Raw genomic sequence first — 9,765 nt, 5'->3', positions numbered from 1 at the left:
GTTACATACGTAACAGAGACTATCCTCACCCTTAAAGGTGCTGTATGTAAGATTGACATTGAGTGGTTGAACTAGGTATTCCAGTCCAAATTCAAATTCAGAGGGTTTTTTTCGCCCGGCCCCTCCTCCTCAGACTTGACGCACATGCAGGTTGCCAGATTGATGACACAAACAAGAACGAGCACACTTGACGATGAATGAAATGTAACACGCTGTGTTTTCTGCCAAATGGCAACCCGGGGTGCCGAAATACAATTGGGTAAACTGGCAGTGGGTGGGTTTCACAAACCAAAACAAAGACTGACATTCCGGCCCGGAACGCACATTTTCAAAGGAGAATAACTGACTGTAGCAATGTTTTTCAGATAAACATGTTAACTTAGCATGCTCCTTAAATATCTGCAAACATATTATGGTATTTTTATGATTTAGTAGAGTCAAAATCTTACATACAGCACCTTTAAAGTGTCGATGTAACTCAAAACTTTTCCTTCTTGCTGTTTGGGGTGACAACTGACTGCCTCACAGTGCAATTAACATTGTTCACTGTAATCCGGGGAAGATCTTTTAAAAAGTGAGTGTAAAATATCAACTTCCCCCGCGATGTCTCCACAGTCTATTGAGGTTTTTTTTTTTTTTTTGCATCTTCTTGAGCAAATACATACAATATTATGCCAGAATGGCTGTCTTGACAAGTATCCACGAATGTCAATATTTTTATGTTAATAATGTTAATCAAACAACAAAAGAAAAATAGAGAATTACTTCCTGCTCTTAACTTAGTATCTTCTGTAGCTTTAATAGCTATTTGTGTATATTTACTTAATATAGTGATACAGTTTTCACAAGCACTGTAAAGAACTGTTTATTGAGGGCTAAGCCCCCCTGAGGATGAAATCCTAGAACCACACCTGGCTCATATTATGAATGACAAAATAACCTTATTTAATTCATACACTACACAGATGAGTGCATACAATGGGTAAGTGCATAGTGTATAGTACGTCATTTTGGGCGCAACTTAGATTATACAAGAGTTGCTGAATTTTAGTTTTTTTTTGGAAGGGGCCTGTCGATTTGAAACATGGCAGAAGCACTCATCTGTAATATAGACCATATAATATAGCTATAATCTATTAATAGAAGTCAATGTGTGGAAAGCGGGCCATATGTACACAGCAGCACCAGTTACATGTGCAAAACTTGCTTGCCACCATGCCAGAAATTTGCTGACAAGTGTTAAAACCAAGGGGACGCGTTTCCTCATGTGTAATCAGTTTTTCCCATGGAGTGTCATTGTTTCCATAGGCACCAGGGTTTTTACAGTTTTATACCTTTAAAGGGTGGGTTTGTTTCTGGTACTATATACAATTATGTAATGTACATTGATATTTTTGTCATTTACTAGAAGTTTCCTTTAAGATATTGAAAGTAAATTCATTATAAACAGCTAAATTTCACTCTGTACCAATCCCAATTTCAAATTATTATTATTATTTTAAATATACATTTTGTTCATCAAAGAATCCACATACACACACACACACGCACACACACATACACAAAAGATCTGGTAAGTTAAATATATATGTATATAATTATTATACATTTAGCTTTGCCATGAGAGGCATAAACACCTTTTGAAATATATTACAAACATTTTATATATATATATATATATATACATATTATATATATATTGTATTATTATTATTTTATAAGAGACTTTTAGAAAAATTAAAAACTCTTACAGCCCTCTAAACTTTTGGATACCAGTGTATATATCATTATGTTAAATAAATTTTTATAATTAAATCTTCCCAAAGCAGTAATTATAACATTCAGCACACAACATTTGTAAAAAAAAATGCATACACTAGTCCCATATATACTGTATATTTCAAGTGCTCTTCATCACAGAAAGATTTTCAGAAAAACCAAAAAAAAAAAAAAAAAAAAAAAAACTTGTACTTCATTTACTGTAGCTTTTCAACAGCCTGCAATCAAACCACTGTAATTGGTGACATAATGTCACAGAGCAGAAGCTTCAGTAAGTAGTTTGAAACTACAGAACCATATTTGTCAAGGTTGCTTCAAATATCTGCAACACTTGCTTAATGATGGTATTGGATGAAAAAAGTGCTTATACAGTTTCAAAATCCCTGCGATGGACGATCATGATGCCAGTGGGTCAGTGAATGCCTTGACAAAGATTTCACATATGTGGTTGGTTTAGTCTTAAAATCTTAAATATCCCTGGGAACACTGTGGTGATGAAAAATACATAATGTCAGAGGAGCAGCGGTTCAGTGTGTCAGTGAAGACACGCAAAATGGTCTGCCCAATCTAAGTGAGGGTTAGAGATGTGCCCTCTGGTGCCAAGCTAAAGACTGCTTGGCACTCACTGGAAGACACCTCCCAATAGCCTGACAAGAGCTGAAATCTGTCAAGTTAGGCAACTTAGTGACCATTTTTTAATGAGTCAGTGCGAATGTGGGTTTTGTGTACAAACTTTGTCACTCTTTTTTTTTTCCTTTGAGGAGAATGATAGCCATTTCGAGTAATTAACAATCAGATCTTGAAAAGCAGTCTGAAAACAGAACAGATTTCTGCTCACCATTATTATCTAATATGGCAATTGATTGTGTGGAGTGTCCTCTAGTGGAAAGAGTTGGTACAACTCTTTTAAGGAGAACATTGATAATCCAACATTTGAACTATTTTATCACCAGTAGACTACTTGCATCATCTTGTGTATTGTTTCTCAGGGCCTTTTTCTTCTGTAAGATCATATGAGAGAGAGAGAGAGAGAGAGATTTGAATTTTATACGTTTTTGTGTGGCTTGGAGTCCCCGTCTGACTCCAGAGCCAACATAAGCTCTGTTTCCAACTGTACCTCCTTCTCACATATCTCTGTCTCCTAATTCAAATCTGTGAGCCTCCATCAAAATGTAATGTGGCATCATGCCAAAGTTAACTTCCTAGATCGTATGGTTACAGACTTGCTCTCTTACACACATGGACACACACGTTTACCTAACTATGTAAATGGGGACATTCCATAAAGTTCTTTTGTTTTTATATACAGATAGTTATACTATAACCTACCCCTTTTGTCAGATTGTTCCTAGATGAAGTAGGTAGACACACAGAGTCCCGTGGTGTGTGGTGGCCCCACCCAATTGGTGGGCCCCATCGCAGGACATTCTAAAAGACATTCACAAAGAAGGTGTTTTTGCTTTAAAAATATTTCTTTGAATTTAGAAAAAAAATGCAAGGTCTCTTTTTTCAAACTTTTAAACTTCTTTTGACTTAAGCTCTGCGTTTCTGGAACACGCCATGCTTGAGACACTGCAAAAGAGGCGAGATACGAGCGCAAAGGTAGAACACTTGAGTGGAAAATTATTGACAATCTATTTTCTTGTTTAACACTGTAAAGCTGCTTTGACACAACCACTATTGTATAAAGCGCTATACAAATAAAGGTTAGTTGACTTGACTTGGAAAAGCACGTGAAAAACTCTTAACGTGACTCAATGTTATAAAACAACAACCAGGGAAAGTCAATTTTCTCTCACATTTCACTCGTCATAAACACTATACTTTTAAGACAACGGTAATCGTAGTGGATATTTTTATGCTTAATGTGGCTTTTGCATAAGTGATATTAAGAGATCAAACTCTGCAAAAGAGCCCAGAATATGAACGCATAAAAGTGGTAACGTGCAATTGTTATGTTAAAGGGGTCATCGGATGCAAAATTCACTTTTGTTGTTGTTTGAACATAAATGTGTGTTGGAAGTGTGTGTACACATCCACCCTATAATGATAAAAATCCACCCAGGGTTTTTTTTTATTTTATTTTTTTATCCCTATTTTAAAATCCCCTTCTCAAATCAGGCTGTTCTGAGAATTCTGTTAGAATAAGTAGTTCTGCACAGGCCCCTCCCACGATGTTTGACTGACAAGGTCATCTTACCTTAGACCCGCCCTGAGTGAGCTGTGAGCTGTCCGCCATTGTGTCGATTCCAATGCAGGGGAAGACAAGAATGTCTCCTAAGCGATTGAGATGTTTTGTTGTTGGATATAATAATGAACACAGCAGTCGTCGTTTTCTCCCCTGACATCTAAGCCACAGAAGATGCAGAGGATTTACGTTACTTTTGTTTTTGAAGGAAATGCGCCGATCCCCGATCTGCCTAAATGCGTTTAAGTCGTGAATCATTCGTGATCCAGCTTCATCTACAGAAGAATTGAGTATAAGGGTTTTTCAAACAATCCCTGCAAAAACCACTTCACAATTTGTGCTAGTTAGCAAGTTTCATGGCTGAAGTTTACAGCCTGCTCTTCACCCCAAAGAGAGGGGCGGGGTCAGCAGAGCTCATTAGCATTTAAAGCAACAAGGACTAGAACAGCGTGCTGAAAACAGAGCTGATTTTGACAGGGTAAAAAGGGTGTTTGTTGTTGTTGTTGTTGTTGTTTTTTACACTACCATTGTGGGATTTTAACCAAAGTATGTTATAGACTTTTCACTTAGACCCTAAACAATGATATCAACTTCTGGAAAATGGGCATCCGATGACTCCTTTAAAGAGCTTTTTCTACCTGTTCTTACCCTAACATTTAGTTTTGCCTCCACGTTCATAGACTAAACATGTATTCCTGCAGGGATTTCAACTGGGGCAGCTCTAGGATTTCATCCTCAGAGGATGGCCCTCAGCGACAATTAGATACAAAGATAAAAATTAAGACATAACCGGCTGTGTTTATGTGGATACTCATCAAGACACCCTTACCAAAAAGTAGTATACTTCAAGTTTATTTTATTAAGTATACTTAAGTAAAGTTCAAGTATATTTAGACTTTTTGTAAGTATAAGTCAAGTATACTTAAATGTCATTTTAAGTATATTTCTGAGGAGTACATAAATCCCATTTCTGAGAAGTACATAAAAAGTAAACTAAAAGCATACTTTCCTATTTTTTAGTTTAAAAGAAGTATACTAATAGCACACTTGAATAAACTTCTTTTTCGTAAGGGCAGCCATTCTGACATAATTTCATGTGTATTTGCTCAGGATTTGGTACTCCCGTGCTGTACGAGCTGCATCTTTCTGTGCACACACAGATGTGATGTATGCAACTGGACACATGGTTTTTAAACTGTACAAACTGTATTTTCTATCCCCTTACCCTAACTCTACCCCTCTAAATAAATAAATAAAATAATAATGGGTTAACATAACACTGGCTTTTTCTTTTTTCTTTTTGAGTAAATTTTGTATCATAAAATATATTATTTTACAATTGATTTTTCATTTATAAAATTCACTTATATTCTCTAAATATCAAAAAAGTAGCATATTTTTCCCTACTTGTAATTTGGCAATATTCATTTACTTGACAAGTAATGTTTTCAATATATTTAGACTTGTTTCAAGAGATCATATCTTTCAGTGTATTTTTCATACATCAATGGCAATTCTTTTTTTCTTGTTTTTAACATAAATATAACACAATTTAGAGAGGTTTATGCTTAAAACTGAGTTTTAACTGCTAAAAATTAGTGGTGCTTAAAACTTTAAAACTTAAAAAAAAAATTAAAAAATATATGTTTTCTTATGGCTGGTCATCTTTCTTGGTTTGGCTTGCTTGAGACACTGGGTAAAGACACTGGGTTTACTAAAGAATTAAGTTTTAAGTATTAGATAAACTGAAAGCATAATTCTTTGAGTTTACACAATAGTTGTGGCTGTGAAATACCACATATGTTCAGGTTATCTTAGATGACCATTTGGTGGCTATCATGCCTCTGACTGACCGCGGCCTTCATGCCAGTGCCAGATCACGCAAGATCAATATTCCTCCTTTGATGGCCATTCATTCAACATGCTGTTAGGGGATGCTTGGAAAACGAGACACAGAGTGATCAAAACTTCCATTTAAAGATACATTTCTAGCACTCTACTTTCTACCAAGAGGGAGCGGGACCAGATTCAAAAGAGAAATGAAAAAGAATTGTGCATTCAAACACAACCACTGGAAAAGACATTTATAGGAACTGCTAAACACACAGTTTAAAAGTACAGAGCAGAGAGATTGAAGACTATGTAAAACTGTGTTATCTGTCCTAAGGAAGTCTCTCTTTTTTTTTTTTTCTGTCCCACAACTTGAGCAGACTCAGCGCCAGTGTCAGTGATTCTGACAGAAACCTCTCTTGGCCACTGTTATGGCAGTGTATTTGAGGGGACTCGGTCCAGCCGAAGACAGAGAGTTTTCGAAAAAGGGGCAAAACTGTGAACATACTGTGAACTGTATCCATGACCAAAAACAAATTAATTCCACAGCCATTGAATCATCTGGTCAGCTTCTGTTCGCTAAAGATGCCCTTTACACTCAAAACCAACAGGACAGTAAAAATTATGAATGCACTGGGTTTGTTTGTTTATACATTTTGGTTACAGTATTTAAGTATTTATGACAGATATAGGTGAACATAGTCTCAGCAATATCCACATAAGATCTGGAAGGACACTAGTCAGTTAAACAGAGATGATTTAAATCGTTTTATATTTATTTATAATTGGTTTATATTTATTTATAATTGGTTTATTTAAAAGGTAGAAATAGAAACTAGGCATATAGTACAATATATCTCACATAATTTGAGTGGCCCATTGAATAAAAAAACAAAAAAAAAACACACACACACACACACACACACACACATATATACACACACATATATATACATATATGAAGAGAGCCTTTTTCATTTTGTTCGGGACAAACTTTTCAGGTTACAACACAAAAGTAAAAAAAAAAAAAAAACATTGTCAGAAGTTTAAGTGTGAGACAAAAATAAGTTACTCAACAATAGTGTGCTCAGTTTTTCTTCTTCTTTTTCTTCTTCTTTTTTTGTGCTCAAAAAGTCTTTCTGTTTTCGTCCATAAGAGTTAAACGCCTGTTTCCTGCTGACTACTATGAAACGAGACCATTAAATTGATTCCATCTGTACATATATGGATAACTTTCCATCCACCAGCACATGCTTCAGCCCCTTTCTGGCATGTCCCCCTTTATTTACAAAAATCAAACATCTGCCTATGTATGTGTATATATATATGCTATCTTTATAATGATTCTCTAATAATCATGATACAATGATATATAATTTTGTCAAAATTATAATATATAAAGTATAACAACAACCTTGAACCTTGAAGCCTTTCACCATAAACAAAATAATATAAGTGCAGGCCATAATTACTTAAAATTGTTTAATCCTCACTAAACTGAAACACTAAACACTGTACCCTGTTGGTAAAGGGAATGCACTGACACTAAACTAAGTGGGGTTGTAAATTATCATGCCTTTTGGGACAACATAAAAGAACTGTCTGGCAGTTCTGGACTAATTTTGTAAAGATTAAAGACATTTCTACCACCATCTCACAACAAACGCTTGACTGATGAATGCTGCTGTTTGTGTGTGATGTCAAACTAATGGCTGTTTACAGAGTTTGTAGACATCGTCCTTATCCAGATGCCATCCAGTCATTAACTTGCTTATTGCAGACTCTCATTCATCAGTTTGAACTGAATTCAAAGTTCACAGTTGTGCAATCAAAGGAAATGTGTTTAGTGAGTATGTTCTGATATGTCCTTCAGATCACTTCAAGATGTGTTATGCAGTGTGTAACACCATTTCTTGTCTCATGATGGCGCTGGCGCACTTTCTCACATGCTTAGTCCATTTTTATATGAATGTACTTTGTGAATGATACCTTGCAAATCAACACATTGCAAATTCATAATAGTAACCCTAAAAAACGATTGAATAATGTAGAAATAATTTTTATGATGATGTCATAATGTCACAAGATGTCATTCATCATAATGATAATGTAAATATTCTTTTGAATTATGGCTTCACCTTTTTTCATAAGTTAAGATAATGTACTTGCCAATTGTTTAACTAGTACATATACATTTCAAATATATGAAATAGTATATGAACTATATTTGTATTTTTGCAATATAAACAAATATATTATTAGCAGAATTATTATAAACAATAATACTTATTATAATAATGGTATCAGCTTGAAACAACATGATAACATAATTTAACAAATTTACAATGATGTATTAGTATTTAATAATATACCTTGCATTATTATATTAGTATATATTAGTATAATTTCCAAAATGTTATTATTATTATAATAAAGAAGAATATAATTTTTATTAATATTATGTAAATAATTTGTAATATATCATTTAATAACACAATAATATTTAATAATAATGTACGTTATTATTATTATTATTATTATTATTATTATTATTACATTACAATAAATAAGCCTTCATGCCATCTCATTAAATTACACTAAAGTCAACCTTATTAAGAAAACATATCAATCTCCAAATACCTCCTGATCAAGTAAGCATATCCATCTCCTTCTACCTTCATCTGACTGGCCAATGCTCCATTCAGCTCGATTCTGAAAACACAACAATGATCACATCAAACTAAAGTTTGCAGGAACTTCTTGTCAATACAGGTGGTTCCAGGGCTGTGCACTCATCCCACCACAGCACAGCTTTCTGATCTACATCTACGTCGCCAAACACAACAATAACCACATCAAGTTTGCAGATGGCAATACAGCTGTAGGGCTCATCAGAAAAGATATTCTACAAAAAGGTGTGACTGCTTCAGGCCTGTTCCGAGGACAACAATACCGCCCATATCCAATAAAGAAATAATGCACATCTTAATATCTCTGATTGTAAACACCCTCAGTGACCTTTCAAGAACCTTAAACACCCTCCTCAGTGAAAACTCTCCTTAGTGAAATCTTTTCTAATGGGGTTTGAGAGAGTTGGCCTGCAAACTCATGTCCTCTGATAAAACCTCTCCAGATGCTGTGTTTGAAATTGTTTTTTGACAGGCATCAGTCACATGTCTTGTCATGGCATGTTCACTTCAATTTCTTCAGGGAAAGTGGCACCCACACAATTGTTAGGGTGGAGTCAGTGCATTTTATTTATGTATAAATTGACTTATTGTTTTCTATTTATTATATTTGTTTTCTGTTTACTTAAAATGTCAAGTAAATATGCAAAGTACACATTAGTATTAGAAGTATGTTATCATGATATAATATTCATAATTTATACAGGTATCAAGTAAAGTGCAACTAGTGTATAATTTCAAAGTTGTTTTGCTTTGCTTGGTTTTAATTTATCTTAGCATGCGATTTATATAATACATCATACACTGTTTTATTTAAACAAGTATTGTAGCAGTTAATTATATTAGTAGTAGTATTTTATTTTATATATATAAAAGTAAGAGCACAATCACATATCCAGATAAAATCAATGCTTATATAAGCCAGGGACTATTAATCATGATAATTTAAGTATTGGTTTTAATTTATTTTCTCACATAATATGTGTTAAAGTTTCAGAAACTACCTCATTACATAGCATGTGATTCAATGGTGTTTTTTCAACTGTTCTGGTTCTTTAGTCATTAAGTCAAGTAAATTTTATTTATATAGCATCTTATACAATACAAGTTGATTTAAAGCAGTACAGTAAAAGCCAGTGTGAGCATTAGAGTTGGCAATGAAAGAACTTACAGCTTATAGTTTCATCTTTGTGATATCAATGAGTTTGTTGAGGGGTAACAATTTTTTTCATTTAATTTGTTACCTAACAGTGTTTTATATCTTAATGATTATACTGATAA

The sequence above is a fragment of the Cyprinus carpio genome, chromosome A2 (genome assembly GCF_018340385.1).
Source record: "Cyprinus carpio isolate SPL01 chromosome A2, ASM1834038v1, whole genome shotgun sequence".
NCBI classification, from domain to species: Eukaryota; Metazoa; Chordata; class Actinopteri; order Cypriniformes; family Cyprinidae; genus Cyprinus; species Cyprinus carpio.
The sequence above is the reverse complement of the archived record's forward strand: the minus strand, read 5'-3'. Positions refer to the sequence as shown.